Source organism: Cygnus atratus, chromosome 15 (assembly GCF_013377495.2).
Source record: "Cygnus atratus isolate AKBS03 ecotype Queensland, Australia chromosome 15, CAtr_DNAZoo_HiC_assembly, whole genome shotgun sequence".
NCBI classification, from domain to species: Eukaryota; Metazoa; Chordata; class Aves; order Anseriformes; family Anatidae; genus Cygnus; species Cygnus atratus.
The window spans coordinates 2,481,624-2,505,783 of record NC_066376.1 but is presented as its reverse complement, the minus strand read 5'-3'; positions in this window follow the sequence as shown (position 1 = coordinate 2,505,783).

The following is a 24,160-nucleotide window of genomic DNA, read 5'->3' as shown; positions in this document are numbered from 1 at the left end:
ACATGAGGGACAGGCCCAAAGGATTCAGCCTTTGTCTCATTAAAAGCTGAGCACTGATGTTGAATGCAAGGTTGAAGTCTCTCAAAGGGCTGCTTTTGTAGGAGAATTAAGCACTGAGAGGAACATGGAGGACCCACAGAGCCCAGGCTACATTCCAAAAAAAAGTCTTTGGTTGCCCAAAGGACAGATGGCTGTGGGCCTACCATAGAGGAGTTCCTCGTGTTGCCATCTTTCATTTCACAGAAGGAAGAAAACATCTGTGAGCAGGTGGGCAAATCTCTCTGAGAAGCACTATGTACAACATATTAGAGTAAGCCAAGAAGCAGTGGGCAGTCTCCAGGGCATGGTACAAGAGGACTGCCCCCAGCCAGCTGTGCAGAGAGCAGCAGGGACACTCGTAACAAAACCAGCCCCACTTCTGGGTCAGGGTGGCTGCTTCAATCACTCCTGCTCACAGGCACAGGACAACTCCTCTTAATGAAGGATTTCTGCAAGAGGCAGTGGAAGAGGCGTCAGAGCCACCACTTGCTCAGCATGGGAGGGAGAGCAGCAAGGCATAAATACAGATGTCCCAGGAGAGAGCCAGGCAGCTTTGCAGCCCAGCTCCCTGCACGGCTCCTCGGCTGCCTCATTTAGGAGGAGAGACAAAAGGTTGCATTCCCCACTCAGCCCTGGAGCAAGAGATAATTAGTAGCTCATTTTTTTAAATCCTAATAAGTGTTCCCCAAACTAACTAGCCGTGTTGGACATAATGTAAATGACTCTGAAGAAAACACGATTTGTGGAGCAGTCTAATTAGATAGCCATGAGAGCAACGAGCCTGTGCAGCGCTTGCTGCCGAGGGAGACTTATTTGCACAAAACCCCAGAAGATTCCCACATAATAACAAGAGCCAATGTCTTCATTTCCTAAACATCCACTAGTGATCAGCCTGCAGGCTCCATTTCACCATTTGTGAATGCCAGTTAGCTCTCTGGATTTAATCCCTCCTCTTTGAGTGAAGCAGGGGAGAGCAGTCGTTTTGGAGTAGTGGCACCACAGCAGCTGCCCAGGGAGCCCCACAAACCCCAAGGTCAGCTCGGCAGAGGAGGTGGCACAACCCAGAGCTTCACAGTGGTCCTGTCAGGGCCACCACAGAGGAACAAAGCAGTTTCACAGACCCAGCAAGAAGAGACCTCTCTCCTGGGGCACAGGCTGTTGTAGCTTCCACCCAGGTCTGGCATGACTGCTGGTTTCTCCAGGAGAAGAGAGGCGAGTTGTGTTCTGACCCAAATGGAGGTCTGGAAGCACTGCCTGCCCTGGCAGCCAGCTTTTAATTGATGTAACACCTCCTTCCAGATCTTACCTGGCCGTTTGTGGCACCAAACATGGGTTTAGCTCACTGCTGAGGAGCTCAGACTGCAGACCTTGCCCTCTCCTGTCCTGAAAGCACAGGACAAGGGGAGTCTGCTTTCCTCAGCTGTCAATGCTTTAAATAAGAGTTCAAACCTATGTTCTTGAGAGCTGCAACAAGCAATTACCACCTGATTGAAGGTTATTGGTGCCCACAGTCTTGGCACAGCTTGTTTTCTGAAGCACCAATGGGCAGCAAATAAGTGTTTTGTCACAAATCAAGGCTGTCCTAGAAAAGCCAAAGGAGGGTCTGCAGCAGCCACAGTGCCATTTGCATTAATAGCAGCAAAGTGTGAGGGGCAGCGTAGGACAGAGATGAGATACGTCTCCCCCCCACTATGAAGCTGGGTAACCTCAGGCCAGAGGCCCAAGCTGCGTGCAGCACTGAGTTTATGCTCATGCCAGTTTAGGGACATCTGCATTCCTGCTCATGGCACTGCTTTCAACACTACAGCGGTCAAGCTGTGCTCCTTGGAGGCGGGTTGCAATCACTGCACAGCCTCTCAGAGGTCTGCTCAAACCATGGATTACTGCCGGGAGAGAGATCCCACTCCATCTCTGGCTAGACCAGCTAATCTCTGCACAAAACCCCGAGCACTGACTCAGCCACAGCATAACCCTTGCAACAGGGGCACTTCTCTGCTGGGCCTTTCCTCCAGCCACACTGGAAGTAGGCCAGAAGCAAGAGATGGCAGCTAGGGGAGGCACAGAAGCATTTCCCCATTCTCTGCTCCAGTGGTAGCATGGCCAGGACTGTGGAGGAAGAAGGAGAAGCATCCTGGAAGGTGACTGAACAGCAGAAGGACACAGTTGACTGGATTCGAACTGCTGCAGTTTCCTTGTGCTCTCCTACAAGAGGGAAATGAGCTGGAGGGAGAGTGCCTTAACCCCTTACAGGGACTAATCATGGTTGTTCAGGATCAGGTGAAACCAAGCGAGCACAGTGAGAGGGCAGGAGGATTTCCTGAGCAAGTCCAGCTTTCGTGCTTGGCCAGCCAAGCCGGACGGCAGCTCTTGAGAGGCTGCAGACTGACAGTGCTGCAAAGCCAGGGATCTCCCGGAGCAGCCACCAATCTGAAAGAGGAGTATCCGACCCAGGCAGGAATAAAGTCACAGCAGATGAGGAGCTCAGGCCCCACAGAAGAGCAGAGCATTTTGCTACAAGAGTGCTGAACAACTTGCAGGTCTCCCTCCAGAGCCAGCTTTCCCCAGGGAGCTTCACTGCCTCCCTCCAACCTTGCACACAGACACCGCTGACCTGAGTGCTCCCGAGAGCATCCGAGTGACTTTGCAGCACAGAGTAAATGGGGCTTATGGAAAAGTTACTCAGGCACTTCTGAGCTTATATCCATTGCTGGAACTGCAGGTACCTGGGCTTTGTGCTCACTTCTACCTAAAATATTTATGTGCTAATAAAGGTGGAGCCAGAGGAGCCTCTGAGGTCACTTAGAGAGGTAAAATCCTCACTGCAACCAAAATAGCTGAGACAGCAAGCAAGTCAGAAGCAATCAAGAGCAATTAGAACATGCCTGTAGTACATAACATTTACTTGTTACGCTACAAGGGTCCAAAAAGCAAAACAAAGGGGTTTTGCTAATTCTTTCCTACTCCATTACCCTTGCAACCAGGAAAGCATATTAAACACCTCTGCTGCGCTCTCAGCTTCCTGTGTGTTCGGTTCAGCTCTCCCTTGTCTCAATAGCTTAAAAGCCTGTTTTTCCCTTTAAAAGCCAACTTGCCTGCCAGGTAGCTTCTCTTAATCTCTCAGTCTTGGCTAGAAGCCTCTCTAGGCTGCTGAAAGAGATAGCTACTTACCCTTTGTTCTTGCGACAAGAAAAGACTCAGCTATCAAATCCTTCCAGATTCCTTTGTAGTCTGAGAGACTCTGAAATGGAAAGAATAAAAACCCATGTATCAGTCTAACAGATTAATTACTACTAAGGCTACCAGTAGGACCAGCTTATACCCATGCCCCTCCTTTCTACAAAGCAAGCCTTTACCAGACATGATGGCTATGAGACATGATAACAGGGTCAGTCACCTCAGGCAACAAGCATTGCATTCCTCTTAATGTCAGTGGTTGGCCTGAGAAAGCAGCCAGAGATGAAGCTGGTGCTTCCAGCTGTGGCTTTCCCCCTAAGGCTGATGGAATTGGTCCCCAGGAACAGAGCCAGCTGAGGACTGTGGTACCCAGACATCCTCCACGAGCAGGCTAGGCAGGTGGAGACATCCCACCTGGATGGGCAGAAGTGTGTTCATACTGGTCTAGGGCTGTTGCTTTCTTTCTCAGTGACACAAAGGCAAGGTTCCTTGCACACTGCAGTTGCACACAGCTCGTCAATTAAAGAGAGCACATGGCTCCCATGGAGGCAGCACTCATTTACACAATCTGAGAACTGATCCCTAAAGTTGCAGGCAAAAATAACACCCAAGCTACCAGTTACTTCAGCGCAAACAAATATGTTCATTATGAAGTTCTCTGTAGCTTACACCTAGTTGTTTCAAAAAGCATTTTTCAAAGTCATTTGTAGAGAGCATTCAGGATGGTGAGCACGAAGAGCCCCCAGCACCCCACCCGCACCTTGCAATGCTGCTTTCCTCCTGGAAAGCAAACCAGCACCCAGCTACTTCCGCACCAGGAGGGTCTCAGCCCCATAGCACAGACCCCTGCACGCCTCTTGTACAGCAAGAGGAAATGGCATGGAAAGGAAATGGCATGGAAACCCTCTCACATATCTAGACAGTGAGAGTCAGAGAGAGTCCCAATGGAAAAGAATAGTCAGTTCAAGTAAGCTTTTCACAGCTTAGTGTTAGATGTACTGGATCTGCATTCCTCAGTAGGGCTGTGAACAACTCAAACTGCTGTCACTTCTCAGAAAAAGCCTTCCCAAGAACAATTCTTCAGGTTCAACCTCAGTTGAGCGCGCACCAATCTCCAAAAGCACCATTCACTCTCCTGCTGCAGTTACTCACCATCAAAGCCCATCACCATACCATTCTGCTCACAGCTGCTCCTTCCTCAGCCACTGGGACACTTCTCCTTCTGCCTTGGGCAGCACCTTGCTCTTCTCTAGTAGCCTGAGCATGCTGCCTGGCCACATATATCACTGATCCTTTAACAGCTGCAAAACATTTCTTCTGATTTCTGCAGCAGAATAGCTTTAGAGAGGATTTAAGCAGGGTTAACAAAGTTCTCTCTGCTGAAGAGCAAGCCTAGTCCTGGGCTAAACAGAAGGGTCCCCACTTCATGTGAAAAGACAAATACTACAAGCAAGCGGCTGTTGCAACCAGTAGGGATGCAGCAGAACACAGTACAAAAATACCAAGCTTTTGGAAGCGATTTCTCCCATCTCAGTGTTATGCAATCCGTCACACCAGGTCAGTCAGAGCAACCCCAGTGGTTACACTTCATCCACTCCAGCTAGCTGATGCAACGGGTAGATGCTAGTGTCACTGCACGCTCTAGTGAGCTACAGTGGGCATCTTCACACTGAGATAACACAGTTCTCTGGTTAACAACCCCTCTGCAATATACATCTGGACCAACGGCTAGAGAGGCTCATGCAGGTTTGGGCTCTGGAGCAGCGGGTTAAATTTCAGTGTCATTGTACTCCCCAGTTTGCTGTTAGCCTCTTCTAGTGCTCAGTTGAGATTAGAAGCCTTTGAAATGTATATGTGGTTGTGGTCCAGGAGAAAGTCTCCAGGGAAGCAATTTGCTGCAAATACTCAGCTACTTAAAAATATTTATATATGCTAGGAAAGGATTAGACTTCATTTACCATTTTCTCCACCTTTAAACCTCATTTAATGCAGCATTAAGCTCCAGCTGCAGTAGATTGGTTCTGAAGTTGTAAAGGAGAAAGACTCATGAAACAGTAAGATGGTTCAGCACAGAGAGAAGAGTAATGGCTCACTATTTTCTAGGTGGAGTTACGGTAATCGAGAACTGAAGGATGTCCAAGATAATCAGCCTAACACTCTTTTACTTACAGGATAGTGTTCCCAGACTAGGGAGCATCACGAGGAATCTAAGAACACAGGAATCTAAGAGCAGCTTTAAAATCAAAAGATGAGAACAGCCTGCCTATGTATGACAAGAAGAGGTGAGGGCAGTTCCACATTTAAGGGAAGAACACTACTTCCAGCCTCTCATCAGTCCTTGAGCAAGAGCCGGAGGGGCTTTCCCAGGCCACCACGGGGAGGGAAGGAGGGGAGCAGCAGGCCCACAGCTCGGCTGCTTGCAGACACGGGTGGTCACAGCCAGCTCCGAGGGAGGGTCTTGGCACAGCCACGGTGAGACAGATGGGATTGCATGAGAGGCTGGGAAAGGCATTAGAGGTCCATGAACTCCACTCGGGAATGCTGAATCATCTGCTGCCCCCAGCCCTGCCAGCACAGCTCCAGAAAAACATCCTTGAAGAGTTTGGGAGTTCAGGGCTTCGCTGTCAAGAAGAGAGCCTGATGATGGAAACCTGCTGCTTTGATGCCCACCACACGACACCTGCTGGAGCTGTGCCCTGCCTGGTCCCTCTGCAGGGACAGCATCTGCAGGGGATGCCAAGCAGGAGCTGCTGGAACCAGCTAACCGAAATCTGGTGTGCAGGCAACTGGAGCTGGTCCTTGGCATTTGAAATGGAAGGTTTGTAGTTATGGTCAGGCAGCTCAAGTTTCTGGAGATTTCTGTTTTCCCACTTCTGTCATCAGCCTTTTCAACCACTACCAAAACACACCTCCAGAAAGCAGTTAATACACTAATAGTCCGCATGCTTTTAATAAAATTATTTTCACAGCTAAAACCCAGTATGTGTTTTTGCAGCAGTTGCCACCATCAAATATTTACTCTGCTCAAAGAGCCATCAGTGACCTGAACAAAACCATTTCTCAAATATTGAACAGAAAAATACACGTCAATCTCTTTGAGCCGGTTACATCTGGCTTCAAGTTAGCTGGCAGATGGGAGGAAAACTGGTTACGAATGCTTAAAAATTTAAGCTTCTTGCAGTTTTGAAGTCTGCAAGCCAAGAAAATACACTCAGAGTGAGGTAAGCAGGAACTGTTTGTAAAGGCACTCAGTTTTCAAAGGCACTGAGATAGAAACATGCCATGGAGACGCATGCAGTATGCTGACAAACCCAAACCAGGTGAGCATCTCTTCTTCCTCGTTTGGCCACCTCCTGCCCAGCCACAACCTCCAGCACTATTCATTGAAGGGTCTTTAACACATAAAGTGAGCCAAGGAGCTTACTGAAGATGTGAATCAAAAAATGGAAAATCAGGGCTCTGCCAGCTGGAGGGAGGAGTTGGGAGACCCTGGAAATAAGTTTATCGTATTTAAACAATTGTTGTTTATGAGCCCTGGGGTGTCAAGTGTGTGCCTCATTGTGGAAAATTGTTTCAACCATTCACTCGGTTCCAGGAAGTAAATTTCTGTGGTTCAGGAGAAACTAACTGTGGCAAATCCCTAATGTAAGGAAAGCCAGAAAGCTTTTTCTACTCCTAATTATGCTGTGTTTCTAAACTTTCCCCTATGGCATGCAATATTAGAGTTCTTTTAGCAGTTTTTCCTGAAGAAAACACTAACAAAGGAGGCATTGTTACAGCGCCGATGAGTGCTGAAATCACAGGCACTACCCTGGCTCGGAGCCCACCATCTACAGCAGATAGGATGGCTTCTTCCCTCGAGATGCACAGGGCCAGATTCAGCCTGGTCTGAGAAAACAGACAGATTTAGAAGAGTTAAATACTATGTGAGGATGTGCCAATGGACAGCAAATGCTTCATGTCCCACGGTGCACGAAAAAAGGTTGCACCAGCGACCTTGGCACTCACCTCTCCTGACACGAGCAACTCCACACTGTGACAGCAATAGGTTTTTAAGTGCTTTGTAGCCTGGCAGTCTGGTTATAGGACATGAGTGGCTTACAGCCCTCCCGTTGCTCCCGAGGCAGCTGACAAGGGAGCTCCCACCAGCTGAGGGCACTGGCTGTGGGATGTCCCTGGGCTGTGGCCGTGCAGTCATATGGTCAAGGGCAAGATGGAAGGGGAAGAGTTGTGTGTGCCCCACAAGGGGACATGTAAGGGCAAGTAGAAGTGCTGAAGCTCCCCTTCAGCCCTCTAAGGACCAAAACAGTTAGCTATTCGCTGTGCCACTGAAATGCCATGATCAAGTGGATGTGAATTCTGACCAAAAAAAGGGAAACTTTTCAATTGAACAAGATATCTGGATGTATTCTTCAGTGACAAACTCCCCCTGAAGCACTCCTCTGACCTCAGATGTTAGCACTGGTTGCACATCTATCCCAGTGTGTGTGTAGCATCTTCTGTGTCACAGTCCTTGGCCATCCACGGTACAGAGTCACTCCTGTATTGATTACTTTATTGATAGTGTGTAGCCCCTCCAGGCAGTTTTCTCTCATCATAAGCAGGATAGCTCTGTTACATTGGTGGCCTGCTCATCTCCAAACAGAGAGATTGCTTCCATGTGGAAAATAAAATATTGCCCATGGGAGACATGCTCAAGAAGTTGGAACAAATTCATTCATGCACCACCAGATCCCTGCAAAACACCCTGGCTTCATTCTGCGCTGAGCGGAGGAACCAAGTGTTCCCTCTGTACTACTAATCTGTCACTCAGAACAAAATAATGTTAATGGTGTACTAGTGTAGCTTTGAAAGTTTTATTAAATGCAGCCAGATATTCTGTAGATTGCATTTTCTGGGTCATGCACAAATAATAACGTTAACACACAGAGCCGTCCTGAAGTGTAGTCAGAGAGAAAGGGAGCGTTTCCTACTGCACGAGGGATGGGAGATGTGTGCACAGCCCAGCCAGCTGTTCCTCCTCCAGGGTATAAGGATGCTCTTTGTAGCTTTGCTCGCTGAGTTCCCAACAAATTGTTTTCTTAGGGAACACGAGGAAGCTGGAGGAACAGAGAACTGGGTTCGCCGGCTGAGTCAGAGCCAGCAGCGTGGGGTCTCCAGACCTTGGTTTCTGCTGCTCCCTGGGAAATCTCAGCAGTCCCAGGGACGGTCAAGGGCACCTGAGCACATCCTGAATGCTGGCAGCTCCTCGAAACCCTGTTTGCTAGCCAACCTCCCACTCTCATGGCACAAGACTGCTTTGAGAGGAGCTTTATTACTAGAAGAGCAAGGAGCAGGATTTTCAAAAGCCAGTTCCAAAATCCAGGACTTCCAAAAGTCCTGGACCCATTTCAGCAGGAGCTCGGTATGCAAAACCCTCCCTTTGGAGCTGCTGCAGACCAGCTCATCCCAGGCAGCTGTCTGCAGCAGAAGAGGCAGATGGAGGGGGACGGTAGAGGAACGGCCACCAAGCTTTGTTCTGGAGCCCCTGTTCAGGCTGAAGCTGTTCTGGTGTTCACCAGAGCAGAGCATCACGCCGTGACCCCGGGTGGGTATGAAGGGCCACAGTCCTGAGCTGCACATGGGAGTGATCTGCTTTCTAAGGCTTTGCACTGTTCTCCTGCATGGTGAGCACCTGAGCCCCTAAAACTGTGGATAGAGACAAGTGGAGAGGCTAGAGCCAAACTTTCCACCATAAATTTGTGCTTAAAATACCTTAATGTCAAACAGCATGATTCAGAGCTCAGGCACTTCCAGAGTTCAGCAGCACTTCGGTAGGGCTGAGAGATGAAAGTCCAGACTTGCTGTCCACCCCCCCGCCCAAGCCCTTTATCTGATCTAGCTGTAAGTGTTAAAAGCTTGAAAGCAGAGACCACTTTTCCACTCTTTCTCCCTCCTTTGATTCAAATTTTTGTAAATATCAGCAGGGAAGAGAAATTTGGAATGCTTTCTGAGAGGTTTATCTCCTTTTCAGGCTCATTAGAGTGGGCGAATAAGGTGTTATTGTACATATGTCTCAGGACTGTTTAAATGCATTTATTTTTTGGCAGGAGATAGGTTTGGAAATTTGTATTTAAATGATGATTTGAATGGAGTCTGGGTTGAGGAATTCACTGTTTATGAGCAATTTCTTTTTAGTGTTTGCTTATACCAGTGCTGCTATTGCTTTTGCTGGAGTTCAGAGAAGGCACGACTCTTTCTAACAGCCTGGTGGGTGAGAGCAGGGCTGGTGGAGGAGATCTGCTGAATTCTTCAGGGCTCAACATTTGCTTTCAGAGACTTGAAAGTGGCCTGGTGTTTGTGGAAACTTCTGAATACTGAAAATTAGGAGCCTTTCATAGTACCTCAGAGTAATCATTTCAAATTAACTATCAAACTGTGTGAAAAAAAAATAATAATCCCCAACCATGCTGGCCTATCAGATCCTATCAACTCTGCTGAAATCTCCACTGGGAAATGGCAAGAAAATAAAAAGAGAAAACAAACTTCAGGTCAGCCCCAGGCATTTTGTTTTAATTGAAAATATTGAAACAAGATGTTTCAGCCTTGTTCGTAACTCATTTTCATTTGCATTTGTAACTTCATTCTCAGATGGGATGAACAACTGTTGAAAGAGCAGAAATCCCTACTGGAAGGTGCTTCCTCCACCAGCTCCCAACAACCACACAGTGCTGACAGTGGTGGAAGCCCTTTCCTGGTGATTAAAATGTCCCTGAGCAGGGTGCCCTCGGTGTGAGCCCTGGGGGATGAAATGGTGCCTGGCTGGAGCTGCGAGAGGGAGATCGGTCCATCACATACCTGCACTGCTCCAGCTGAGCTATTGAAATTCCTCCCTTGTACATAATTCACTTATAATTGTTTATATAAGGGAGGGGGCAGGTGGAAATGTCATTACCCTGCTTAATGACTCAACCATGGAGTCCTCCTGGGCATTTCTCTTTCTTTCTCTCTTTTTTTTTTTTAATAAACAAAAATGTGCTTGATTGTGAAATTTAAATATTTAACAACATTAACTCGCAGAGCATTTAGTAGCTGACTTTTCAACCTCCCTCTCTATTTCCATTTTAATATTGTTTGCTGTTTCAGACAAGCACTAAGCCTTCCTCAATGTCCCTTCCTGGCTTCTCCTCACTGTCTCTCTTCCCTTCTGCACTCCTCGGAGAAGGCAGGAATGACACACATGTCTCTGTGTTTCCCAACTCACTTGTTATACAAGATTCTTCACTATAATGAAAGGATTTCCATGCACATTAGTCAGTTAAAATAATCACAGGCTGCCACTGTCCAACTGCATATAGGAAATGAGAGAAAACCCATTAATGAACCACTATGTTACTCAGCCTGGATGCAATTAACATCTGGATAGGAGACTTTTGCAAAGCCCATGTATTTTCTTTCTTATATATACTTTCTGCTACAAACCCATCAGATGGTGCCTGTGTATGGCAGAATTTAGACTGGGGGAAGAAGAAGGACATCAGACCAGAGCCCTGCTGCCCTACAGTACCTGAGGCAGCGAGCTTGCATCGTGGCCAGCAATACTGCTGCGGCTCCAGGAAACCTCACCGGGTGCAGAGAGCTTCTCCCGGGTTTTCTGGAGTGTAACTGAGAGCACTTCTGCTGCCTGTCCTCAGGAGAGAGCAGGTCCTTGGGAACATTCCCACTCCTGGCAGGATTCAATCCTCGACTTGCAGCCTCAGTCCCTTGGAGAGGCAGATCAAGTTGGGAAAGGTGCTGGAAAAAGGCTGAGAAACTTGGCAGTGTGCATGAACGGGCAGAAATGTCCTTCCGACCCACTATGATGAGTTCTTTGTTGCTGGATCATTTTTGACCTCTAAAAGACATATTTTGTACTGCATAGTTCTGCTCTTGCCATGGCCAGGTTTATGCTTGTTCCTGTTTCACTGAGATGTCCCAGAAGAAAATAAATGTCTGCTCAGCTTGCAGATCTCCTTGACTGAGTTTTACAGGGTGAGTGTTGGAAACTTGGCCACTGGGGATGTGAATGCAAAATGTGTTAAAAAAGATAACAGAAAGGGAAGCAGTTGAGGGTTTATTTAATTAATACATTAACGTTTACATTTAATAACATTTTTATTAAAAAAGTATCAGTACAATTCATCCAAAGTCCTTGCCTCTTTTTAGCAGAAGGAGGAGGATGTGTAATAATGCCTTGGAGGTAGCTCTTTTTTTTTTTTTTTTTTTTTTTTTAATTTAAGCAAAACAAAGAAAGAAGCAAATGAATTTTTGTGTATTATGTTCTTTTCTAATCCCTCCAGTTAATTATATTCGTGGCCAGTCTGGGGGCAGAGCTGCTCTCACAGAATGGGTTTCAAGGCCACTGGAGGTGCTCAGCAGTTGTGTTTGGGAAAGGTTTTCTGCATATAAAAACAAGGCACAAAATGCCACCTCTTAAAAATGAAACCCTTTCCTTTCCCATTGGGAAGGGAAACAAGAGAAGCAAAATTACTGTGAGTAATGGGATGGGATTGGGGAAGGAAAGAAATCATACTGAATATCAAGAATAGCTTTTTAACAATGAGATGTATCAGGCTGTGGAACAATTTCCTGGGGGAATAATAAATAATCCACTGTCATCCTAAGTGCACTTAAGCAGTGCTTTTCTACTGCGTGTCTCGGAGGGCTCTAGGAAGGATAGAAGCACTATTTCTGTTTTACTGGTGGGGAAACTGAGGAACGGAGAGCTGCCCAAGGTCAGAGCGGGCGAGGGGAACCTGGAACTGTGACAGCCTGAAGCGCTGTGACTGAAATGGCTATTGGCAGGCAAAGGAAGGGCAGTGCAGAGGGACTGGGTTGGTGCTCAGCGAGCACGACAACCGCTGTTCTCTCCAGGCTGCCAAAATACTATACTTGCATTAGTATTAGCCTGGGTCTGAGAATGCCCAGGCAGCGAAGGCTGTGAATATTAAAGGGCCAGTTCAGCATCACCAAGTGCCTTGTGTCATCATTAAAGTCATGTAAAGCAGCTGCAAAACCATCCCTCCTAGCCATGTTTTACCTGCACTGCTTTCTCTTGCTTTGTGTGGGTGTAAATGGCCATACAAGTCACTGGGTTACAAAAGAGGCTATGGAAAATCTGCTTTTAAAGGATTATATGTTAATTTTGCATGCAGTCCTCCCACATCGCAGCAGAGGTACGGTGCTCTCCTGGCAAATGGGTGAATGAAGTTCCCGGCCTTATGGGTTTCAGTGAAAATCTTCTACATCAAAAAACTGGGGGCAAATGAAAGGTGCTTCATCCTGCCAAGGAGGGAAACTCCTCCATGGGAGCCACAATGTTTATTAGCCCGGCATTTTATGGTAGATATTATTACTGCAAAGGAGCCTTTTCTACCCTGACTCTTAGTTTAAGCCAAATGCCCTCAGCTGGCATGAATCAGGTGTGCAACGAGCTGCTTTTGCACTGCACTTGCTGTATGTGGATTTCCACACGGTTACAACTCAGCCCCATGTCCCTGCAGGAACACAGCCAAGGATCGGGTCCCCTGCTTAATCTCATTTTTGTTGCAATTGCAATATGTCACTCTTTGCATTCAGAAAAGGCTCGGAGCCAGCCCGGGAAGGCAAAGCACCGGCCCTGACGTCTGCCCCAGGCACTGGGGTGACCGTGCTGCTTCCTCAGCAGCCTTCCCAGTGGCTCCGGTTTGGACGGCTTGCAAAAGCTCTTTTAAATGTTCATCGTATTTTCATTTGTAGGCTCAGGTTTGGGCTGGGATGTTTCTTTTTCTCTGTGCAATTCAATATTTGCATTGTTGCTATATTGCAAGAAACTTTATCTCCTCACCACAAGCAGGCCCTTGGGACCAGCTCCCCGGGCTGCCAGAGGTATTTTCATTCATTCCTGGCCTTTGTGCTTGTGCTTCAGCCAAGGCTCTGTTCCCCATCTGCAGGCACTTGCAGTCCCATTGGAGGAAAGTTATTAAACACAAAAACAAATAAATAAATAAAAAACCACCAACAAACAGAAAAAAAAACTTTCAGTGCTGAATCTACTGGAGTTGTCTTCCCCCTGCAGGCACTGATGGTCTCTGTCTCCAACCTGTGTAAGGTCCGACTGGCCCACAACAGCAGTGCAAAGTCCTGGTGGACTTCTGCATCCTCTTTGGTGCTTCCTTGGGCTCCTCATTGCTATTCCAATAATGTCCAAATGGGCACCTCCATGCTTCAGCTTCACATTTTCCCCTTCCCCTCCAGCTGAGGCAGCTCAAGAATTTATGCCTGATTTGTCCTGCCTGAGCTGGGGCTGCACCTTTGCATGGAGCTGGCAAAGGTTGCGTGTGCAGTGAGAAAAGCTTGCGGAAAACTTTTTACCCATAAATTTCTGTTGTTTAGGCATGTCATAGGTCCCCAAAGCTTCCATGGGACTAAAGGAGATTTAAGACCATCTTAGCAACTGTGTCATTCAATATGTTCTTTCTAGTCCTCCAGACATAAAGGTGAAAGGTTCAGATTTAGTGACCTTTTATTTCTCTTGGTAGATGTTTTAATCTGGCATCAGGACATTAGCAGCTGAAACACAATTTCAGTTGAAATCGCAAACTTCTTTAAAGGTCAAACATCCCTGAATCAATGCTCAGCGCTGACCCACATTCCTGTGCAATGGGAGCAGAAGCCCCAGATGTCCCATGCCCTGTCCTACAAGCACCTACAAGGCCAGGCAGTTGGCCATGGAAGAGTTGCCAGTTTTCTGGCAAGCTGTGTCATGAGAGACAAGATCAAAGAAGACGATAATGATGGATCGTCGTCCAGAGGTTTGAAAGATGAGTGGACTTATTTCAGACCTGCAGAGCAATTATAGCAATAAAAAATAAAATAAATAATTAAAAAAATGTGGAACATTAAGCATTTGCTCTGATATCAGCCATAAAAAAGACATGTTCAGGTGCAACAAAGGCAGGGAGATGATTGTTCACTATGAATACATCAGAGAGGTAAACACCGAGAAAGAGCAGCGCTGTGTAAGCTAATGGACAATTTTGGCATGAGAACAAATGAGCATAAACTGTCTAGAGGCTAAATGGATGTTTTCATTCTCCTCAGAAGAGAATTTCTAGCCCAGATATTCAGTGGTGGGGATGGGGACAAAGAAACTAATCAGAGTGATAATGGGGGTTTGTATGGGATGCAAAGGGGACTATTGGAGGGAGCTACATCTCAAGGCCCAGGAGGCTCTTTCCAGTCCCATTCCCATATTACAAGAGCATCAGTGGTTCCTGCCTTTGTCTGCTTTGTATCTCCTTCTCTTCCCCGTGCTCCAGGCCAGCATCCACCCCACGCTCGCTCGGCAGTGAGCGAGTTGTTCCCAGGGAGACCTGTGCTCCTGGGAGCTGCATTTTCCATGATGGGGCACCCGCAGCCTCCCCTGTGCTCAGTGGTGCTGTGATGGCTTGTGCCAGGTCCTGCCACTCGTGCACTCAAGGTTGTGTTGCAGACAAGTTGAAGGCTGTGTTTAATTCTAGGGTTTATTTTAAGGGAGAGCTGGAGCAGGTTTCCTTTGCCTTGTATTTAATTCCCAGGGTTTCAAGCTGTGCATAATGTTAACTCCGGTTTTATTAGGGCTTTAAAGTGCATTTTTATAACATTTTGGCTCAAACAAATTTACCAACCATATCACAAAGTAGATAAGGAATAATAAAGCCCCAATTCACGTGCAGTTTAAAAATTTGTTCTGTTTTATGGCTAAATCAATGGACAGCTTTTTGAAAAACAAGGTTTCCCCTGGGTAGAGATGATCTCTATTTTGTACACCTCTGTGCTGACACCAGTGTCACAATCTTGGAGGTTAGATCCTTGGCTGATGCAAATCATCACAGTCTGACTGATTTAAATGGAGATTCCCTGGGAGATAAGATGGCCTTTACATCAAGGAACCTCCTCAAGTTCCCTTTGTAATTAGGGGGCGAATCGCTGTTGTCTCCAGCAGAAGCTGGCTCGGGGCGTTAGGTGGGAGTTGGCAGTGCTGTTGCCATCTTACTGCAATGTGGAACAAAGCATTTGGGAACAAAGACCGCTGCCTCACCCCCAGATGTCACATCGTGTGAGCTGCCATCCCTCCCGGCGCAGGGGAGGTGGGATCCGACTGCCAACAGGGCTGCTGGCAGAACAAGGACAAGATGCCCCAGACAGGCGCTTCAGGAGGTGATACCGACCCTCGGCTTGTCACCTTGGGACTTTTCGTGATTCAGATGTCATGTAGCGTCAGATCCTGAAGCCTCTGAGCGCGCTTGTAGGGAGCTCTGTTGTACACATCTGCAGTTGGCATGCGTGGGGAGCGGTGACAGAGCCTCCACAAGCCACAGAAACGCTAACATTTCCCTTTGGGCTTCATCCAGGAGGGTTCCCCGGCACCTGGAGCAGCTCACTGGTGTTGGGGTATCACGGAGTTCTGTGCAAGGCCTCCTCAGAAGCCTTTTTTCCTGCGTCCATCCATCAGCGAGGCCGCAAGTGGAAAAGCCTCGCTGCGTGCCCTGCCACCCCCGCGCTTTCCTGCGGTGGGATTCCTGGGTCACCACAAACTCGTTAGTCTCCATTTCACTGGAGCGATTTGCATACATTGCCCATCTGTTCCTATTCAGCAACACTCTCTGGCCACATGCACTAGCATAAAATTGCAATATCTCAGCTGCAAGACAAGCAGGAATATGTTTGCTTAGGAAAAAAACCCACACTATTATTTTTTTTTTTCAATTGTGCTTACATTTTATGGAAACGTTTATTTTTTGGGAGTTCTGTAAAAGCTTGTTTTACAAGAACCTAAATGTGGCTAAATTTGCCCTGCTTGCATTCCTGGAATGTGTGGGGGGAACCTGCCAACCTTGGCTCTGTGTCACAGACCATGTATGTTATTAAATGGCAAGCTGCTAACAGCTTCCTGCCATGCAGATGGCAGCTCCAGGTCCTTATTTTGATAGCATCTTCACTCCTGAGACAGACAAGCTGAAAGGAACCTGAAAGTAATGAAGCCACTGGCAAAACTCCCAAATGATGGGAAGGAAGAGTGAGTGTATAAACTGCACAGCTATTGAAAATGCCACTAAGTAAAATTAATTAAAATCATTAAAAGAAATTTTGATTATTCATTACCTAATGATATCTGCAACTTTTAGACAATCTGGAGTTGTTTTCCATCTATTAGTCTAAGCCTACAAGTGTGTTATGAAAAAAAAAAAATAATAATTAATGCATATGAAAACTGCAGGAGGAAGAGCGTTACCTGCTTGGGCTCATAAGGCACCTTGTGCGACAGGCTGTCTGCCTGCAATAAGGATGATAGTGGATTATAATCTTAATAACACTCATGCCAAGTAAGTGGGATGTTAAATGGCCCAGTTTAGGGAAACAAAGTCTAATAACACGTGAGCTCAGTTTGCAAGCTGCTTGGGAGGCAGAGCAGCAGTGCGGGAGCCTTTCCACCAGGCCGCCTGTGGGGTGCAGGCAGGAGGGCACCGAGGCGGCCAGGACATCACTAATCCTCCCAGCTGAGTTTGTAATTCCTCATGTTTTCCCAAGCAAACATCTCCATCAAAGGCACTTCTGCAAGGTTTTATCATCCGCCGGCCGTACGCAGAGCAGCACAAACAAATCCTCGCTCTCCGTTTTTCGCCTTCGCTCCTTTGTGCGGGGCTGCTTTCATGGCAGCGCCGCGCCGAGATCACAGCGTGCGTAGCCGTGCCTGCTGCCGAGCTGACAGCGTGACAAGGCTGTGATCAGGCGTGCAAATCGCTTTATTTTGACACCGCCGAGTTCAAAGCATGCCTCTTCCCATCGCTCTCCCGCCTGCCTGGCACCCGCGGGCTGCGGGGCCGCTGCGACGAGCGGGCGCAAATTGCATTGTGCGGCCCCGCTGGGCACCCACCCGCCCCACCAACCGCCCTCCTGCTTGGCAGAGCTGCTGCTCAAGGGAAAAACAGGCCAAAAAGCTCATGCGAGGCAGGGGGGCAGTGCTGGATGGGCTGCTCCGTCTGCACAGAGAGGGAAGGTGGAAGAGCTGCTCATTTCTCTCAGCCTAATTTGCCCCGAGTCCTGCTAATTAGCCAGGAAGCTTTCCACGGTAATGCAGATATATCTGAGGTTTCTACAGCAGTGTTTTCCTCTTGCAGCATTTTCACAGTTAGACACAAGGTGATTAAGGCATCTGGGCCCCGCAGCTTCTGATTTTGGGTGCTTGGAGGTTGGCTGGCTGAGCTGGAGCTGGGGAGGGGAGAAAAAATTTACCTTCGCTTGATGGCCACAGGAGCTGCAGAGCTCTGAAAGCCTTTGGAAATGACAGCAGTGAAAAGGGGAAACTCCTCCATACAAAGAGCCCTTGAGAAAGGCATCCAACAGCTACAGGCATGGGAAGACCTGTAAGCACTGGAAACATTATATGATAACACAAATTGTTGGAGCTTTTTGCTTGCGGCTATAATTTGCTCTTAGGAAAAAAAGAAATCCTAAGTAAGCAGACTCTGCTGGGATGGTGTGAAGTTTGGACGAGCAGCAAACAGCTGAGATAAGGTGTGGGGAATCTGCAAAACCAAACACATCCCAGCGAAAGGGAGCAGTGGGGCTGCTCCTGCTATTTCTGCCCCCACACCATGCTCTGCTCTCCTTCTGTGGCTCGAAACCCCGTGCATCATGACAGCAGTTACGTGCCTTCTTCCCGTCCCAGCAGGACCAAGCCCTTGGAGGGGAGGATGCAATTAGGATCACTGACTCAGAGGGCTTTGCCTCATTTTGGTGAACACGGAGGGATTTGTGGTGTTGTTGTTTCCCATTTGTAGGAGGAAGGAAGCCCAGGGCCCGCTGGGGATGTTGCTTAGCAACTGAGCTGGTCTCGCACGCTGCTCGATACAAAAGATAAAATGCAAAAATCTCCTTTAAAATAATGCTGCAGGTTGCACCTGACAGAGACGGAGCGGGTCTGCCCGGGCGCATCTGCTGCCCTGCCAGCGAGGGGATGCCTCGCACACAGCCACGCTATGCGAGCAGGGCATCGCCCTCCGTATCAGTGCTTTGTTAACTGCTTGGCTGCCAATGAAGTGCGTTTAAAATGCCTGCTCTCTGCTGCCTTATTTCTCACTTGGCCCCAAGAAAAGGCTGCGATGAGAGCTTGACGTGCCTTGAAGGACCATGAGTTTCCAACACAACCGACACCAAATTCTATTTTCCTTAAGGAAAGTGCATGCACCCCAAAGACAACTTTGATGGAAAACATCAAATCAGGCATAGATTTTGGTGGAAAGCTAGCTTCTTCTAAAAATGCAGTCCCCAAACACTCCCTCCCCAATAAAATCCCATCTCCGCATGTTGTTCTCCTGCAGGACATTTGTTTATTCAAGGGTTTTAAGGAGTTGATCCTGTGTCGAGGTTGTTTGCTAGCCAAACCTTACAGGCACATGTGTGGCAGGTGGTGTAAAGGAGAGGCTGGGATGGATGGCAGCCTCATCAGGGCAGCGCTGAAGTGGTGGGAGCTTTGCTGGTTGGCACATCTCACACTAGACGAACTGGAATCATCCCTGGGTTGCATCTGCTGAGAAAACCTGCACATCTTAATAAGCCTTTTCTATCTCTAATTTCCAGGAAGCTTTAGAAAAAGTGAAGGCAATAAAAATAACAATTAAAAGAATGTGGAACAGCAAGGCATCTGATGAATCTCAATTGATTTCTGTAGTTAAAATGATGCGACCTCTAATCCTGCTCTCCAGATAGATCATTGCTGATGGCTCAGAGTCAGCATGCTGAAAGTGCCTCTCTCTGCAAGAAGATGTACTCAGAGGATTATAAAATAACAATAAGGATAATCCCAGACAAACAAAAGAGGCAGTGAAGCCCCTGGGTTTTGGTGTATTGTTTCAAGCGGGCTGTTGCACTTTCTGTTCTTTTCTGCTAATTGTGATGGTGAACAATCAATTCGGGACTGGAAACGTTGACCTTTGCAGCAACAAATTCCAGAGGATGCAATTTGCATCCTTCAGACCTGGACAAATCCTGAGGGACTGAGGAGGAGTGCTGGAGTTCGAGCTCCTGCAAGCATCACCTACTTGCAGGGGAGCTCCAAGATCTTGCTTTGAGCTTGGCCTCTGACTTGCCTACTGCAAGCAGCACAAAGCTACTCTGTGCAGGGTAGTTCTTCCTTTTCTTTTAAACGTGCTGTCCACTTGGGTTGAGGGGACTCAATGAAGTGGAGCACATCTGTACAAAAAGAGTTGCTATTGTCTTTCTGGCTAGGAATAGGAGAGATTATTCTGATGACAAGAAGACCTGGTGGGGGATGTTAATCCATATTTGCAAGGGAAGGAGGCGACTCTGGAGTTGAGGTGCAGAATGACAAACTGAGCTTCTGCACGGGACAGGGCTTCTTTCTGTGAATGCTGCCAAAACACAGGGAAACACAGAGGAGGCATAAATAGTTGAAGGTTTTCTTTGGTGAAAATCTAACGTTGTGGAAAACTCCTGCACTGAAAGGAGACTTTAACACCTTCTCTTTCCCCACTGAAAGTGTGTAAACCCCCTGACAGAGGAAAAGCGTATTCCCTTTCCAGTATCTTGGATGAAAACTGACACAGGGAGGCTGACTCCAGCTCTAGAAGGGATATTCCCTTTTCCACAATCCATTTTCTAATCCCCTTTGCTGAGGCTGCTAACCAGAGTCTGAGTTGGTGCAGTGGGAGGGAAGGAGTCCCCTCACAGCCCCTCACGGATCCCGCAGGGATCTCTTTTCCACTACGCCCCTGCGCAACTCCTGCATCCTATCAGCAGTGGCTCAGCCATGACTCAAACACTATTGAAAATAAATAATTTCCTGATGGGGAAGATTTCCATACCTGTTTTCTGGGTCTCAGGCTGCAGCGATGGATGTGCTGCCACTCACCTGCCCCTTGAGACATGAGCTCGGCTGACTGCACCTGAAGCCACCAACCGAGGCTGGCCAGCAAATTGCAGTGTCAAGGCTTTGATTAGCTGCTTCGTTAACAGACCTAATTTCCTGGTGTGTGGCAGTTCCTTTTGCTGTGAAAACAGTCTGTGGAGGAGCACAGCACAGCCTGAGCAGCATGAACGTCGAAACTCGTGTTTTGTGCAGTGCAACACACCTTTATTCAAACAAGAATTGAAGGAACAATGTTTCAAAGCCATAAACATTTTGATTCAATTAGCATTTTAAATAAAAAGTTAATTTATTTAGGATGTTTAAGTTTAATTTGTGTCTAATTGGAATGTTATGGTATTTTAAATGGCAATAGATTATTAAAAATATATCTATTCTTTTGAGCCCTAATAAGCATGAGACTGATGAACGTTTCACTGCAGTGATGCTAAAGCCTCAATAGATGTTTTTAATAATCTCAGTTGGTGTTTAACACAGAGGAATGAGCTGTCATTTTAAATCTAAGGAGACACATCGATTTGCAAATAATTTTGGTGGTTATCTCATAATACTGAAATGCCGGCTGATTTTTTCCAGGTTTGTTCTCAACTATACCCTGACTAATTAATTAGTTTTAAACCTGCATAAAGAAGCCACCTTCCTGAATCCCTATTAAATCTTAATTTCCAAGGCAGCGAGGGCTAAGCTTGCGAAGCATCAGTGCTGGAGGTGGGAGAAGCAAGCATCTCTATTGAGACTATGCTGAGAGGTGGCGTTGCTGTCATCTAGAGGGCAACACGCATTGCTGCCTCCTGGCAGAGCTGCTTCATGCGACCCTCATCCAGTGTGGTGCTGAGCGAGCCAGAGCATGCTGCTGGGCCCCGGGTGGAGGGGAGGCAGCCCTCCTGGCCTCACACTGCGGCAGCACTTCGCTCTCTTCTCCCCTGGCCATGGCTTGGTGAGGCTCAAGGCAGCATCTGCCTTTCTGAATTATGAATGTTTTCCCAGCTGCACCAGGCAGTAAGGATTTTATCTGATTTTTTTGTAGGAAGTCCTAATTTGGGGAGAGTGCCGGACATATTCGTCCCATTTCCTGCGATTGCTCTCCCCTAGGACATGCTACTTTATCACTGAATTTTGTGTACAGATTAAAAACTGCTTTTAAATACCCAGTCAGCTCTTTGGGGGGTTCTCTGGGTTTTCTTTTTGCCTTTTTTTTTTTTTTTTTTTTTTTTCTGAAGACATTACACATCACCTTGAAGTGGATTGTGGTGAGCTTCTTTGTCTGCTCTGCACGCGTAGGTGTGTGTATGTATCAGTGGTGGATGACATCAGGCGATTTAAAAGTTAATGACTTCTTTTCAAAGAAAACCTCCATCTGGGTAACAGAGCACGTTGTTTTCCTTAAAAATGAAACTTGAAACTTTAAATGGTGAGTTCATCTCTAAATGCTGCTGAAGTCGGTGTCTGGCCAACTGCGTTTTAAAGCCTGATTCTGGAAGTCTTCCATGCAATCTGTCATTCAGTCAGCTTCCTTGTTATGCTTGGATTTGACGTCAGGTTTGTGTCTATAACACAGCTCCTGATTGACAAGAATGTTATTTTATATATGACTCTGAATTCATATTCATGTATAACAGGATTTTAAGCCTCTTTCTGTGATTGGCAGCCTCTTTCTAGGAGAATTTTTCTCCTTGTTAAACAATACTATATATTCTATGAAAATGAGGCATGGAAACGATGTCAGTTTGATACGGTTTTCCCCGTCTCGTTGAGGCCAGCCATCATTCAAGGTATTTCTCATCCAGGTGATGACCAGGACTTGCTGCTCTGGGAGAAATATTCCCTGGGGAAAGCCCAGAGCCGGTTCTCCAGCCCTGCACAGTGCATTTGGCACTGGTTCCATGCCCAGCTCCCAGTTCCTGTGATTATCCAAAACATTGGAGTATCCTGCATCTGCACAGCAATGTCAGGAATCTCATCTGGCAGGATTTCCTCCCAGCTTCCCCCTTCTGAAAGGGATTTCTGCTTCTGCCATCCTCCAGCAGAGCCAACACCTGCCTGCGCCTTCGCTGCTCAGAGCTTTGCTTAAGGCATTCCATGGCCCAGGGCAGATCCTTGGCTGCCCTGACATACTTCGGGTGGAATAAAGGTGGTTTAGATGAACTTTGTGACTTGTCACCCAACAATTTCACCAAAACTGACCCTCTATGGAAGGTTTGGCTTGCTTGGTTTTGATTTTGAGGAGAACATTTTTCTCTCTGATATACCCCATTTTTTCATTTCTTTTCCAGTTTCTGGGTGGATCAGAAAAAGCTCCAGTGACTCTGGGATCACTGGGGGGATTGGACCTGTTGGGGGAAGCCATCCTTGAGTGATTTCTGCAAGGACAAGAGGAGGTTCCTTGCTGTCAGGGCAGTGTCCGCAGCTTTGTCCCCTAGATCTGTCTGTATCTCTCTGACTGAAGAGATCTACCAAGAATCAGCAGGAAAAACAGTGTTGTTGGCCCTTGCAAAACAAGTGCTGTCTAGTTACCAGATGTCCTCTTGGGAAAGGGTTTGGGGTTTTCTCAGCCCCAGACCTCCAGTCCTGGTGTGGAGCATGTCCTCCTGCCAGCCCAACGCGCTCCCTGTGCTGCCACCCAGGGATGCAGAAGGAAATGGGTCAATGGGTTTGCCAATTAAAATTTTAGGAAACTTCATCCTCCCCAATGCCAGCTGATGAGAAGCAATTAAAAATTAAAGGTACAGATGCTTTCACATTCCCATGGTTGAACCTTGCCTGCTTTCCCTGAGCATCCCATTATTGCATTAATCCACGCACTGAGGTGGAAGGGAAACGGCTCCGTGTGGCCTGAGGCAGCAGGTTGGTGTCCCCTGCTGTGAGGTGGCCCCAGGGACCCCTGTGAAGCTTCACAGAGCACAATCAGCTGCCAACCTCCACGAGGTGCTGGTAGCAGGAGAGGTGCATAGAGCAGTGCCGGGAGGTAATCCCCTAATCACCTGCAGGAGATGACTCTCCTGATAAGCAGATACACCGGCTGAGCAAGCAAGCCGAGCTGTTAATCATAACCGTGCTCTGATGCGCTTACAAACAAGCACTTGAGCGATCCAAGATGTGCAAAGGAGGAGGTGAAGCAGCCTGGAGAGGAGGCTCTGCTTGGTCCGAGGGCTGCCACGGCAGGCTGCCACGGCAGGATGCCCAGCCTGCTCCCACCGCCAGCCCCGGACGGCGCTGCCCAGCCGTCCTCCCACAGATAATGCCCTTCCATTTAATTTTATATTACAGACATCACAGCATCAATCAGGCGGTTGTAAACTGGTAGAGCTGCTATTCATTTTGTCTGTAAATCAGGAGTGTGTGGCACGACTGAAGTTACGCTTTTCATGTATGCATAAAATTAAACTCGGAGCCATTGGCAGTCTCGTTAATATGCTGTGTTAAAGACAGATGTCTGGATTGACTAAACTCTGAACATAAATGAATAAACATTGTAATAAGGTTTCAGCTCTGACACTCCACTGAAGCCAGTGCAGGTAAAATAATTTATACCTGTTAGAGCTTTTTCAAGAGCCAAGGAGCGCACTGGCTATATTATTAAGTGCCTGCTGTTTACTTGCCAGTCTGCCCAAGAGACCCCTTGGAATGACCTTCTCCTCCTCGGTACCATGCCGGCTGGTAGCCTGATAGTGTTGTGATTGTCTAGGTATGGACATCACCTAGACCTTGACATGAGAAGTGTTCCCTGTTTGCCTTTGGAAAGGCAGTTACAGTGAAATACAGAGCCAGGTAGGTGTCTTCAGCTGACTTCTGCCAGCCGAAGACTTGACTCACATGCCCAAGGTTGCAGAATCTGAGCTGTGAGGTGGCAAATTCGGAACAGGCAAAGTGGCAGCTTTCCAGGCAGGCTGGAGCAATGAGGCCATAAGCAGATTGCTCTTCTATGTTTGTGATGCCCTTGGCTGTTCTTGCTCATGGAAAGGGCTGACCCATCTCCACCCTTCCTGTGCAATTCATTAGAGGGAAGCTCCGGGTGTCTGC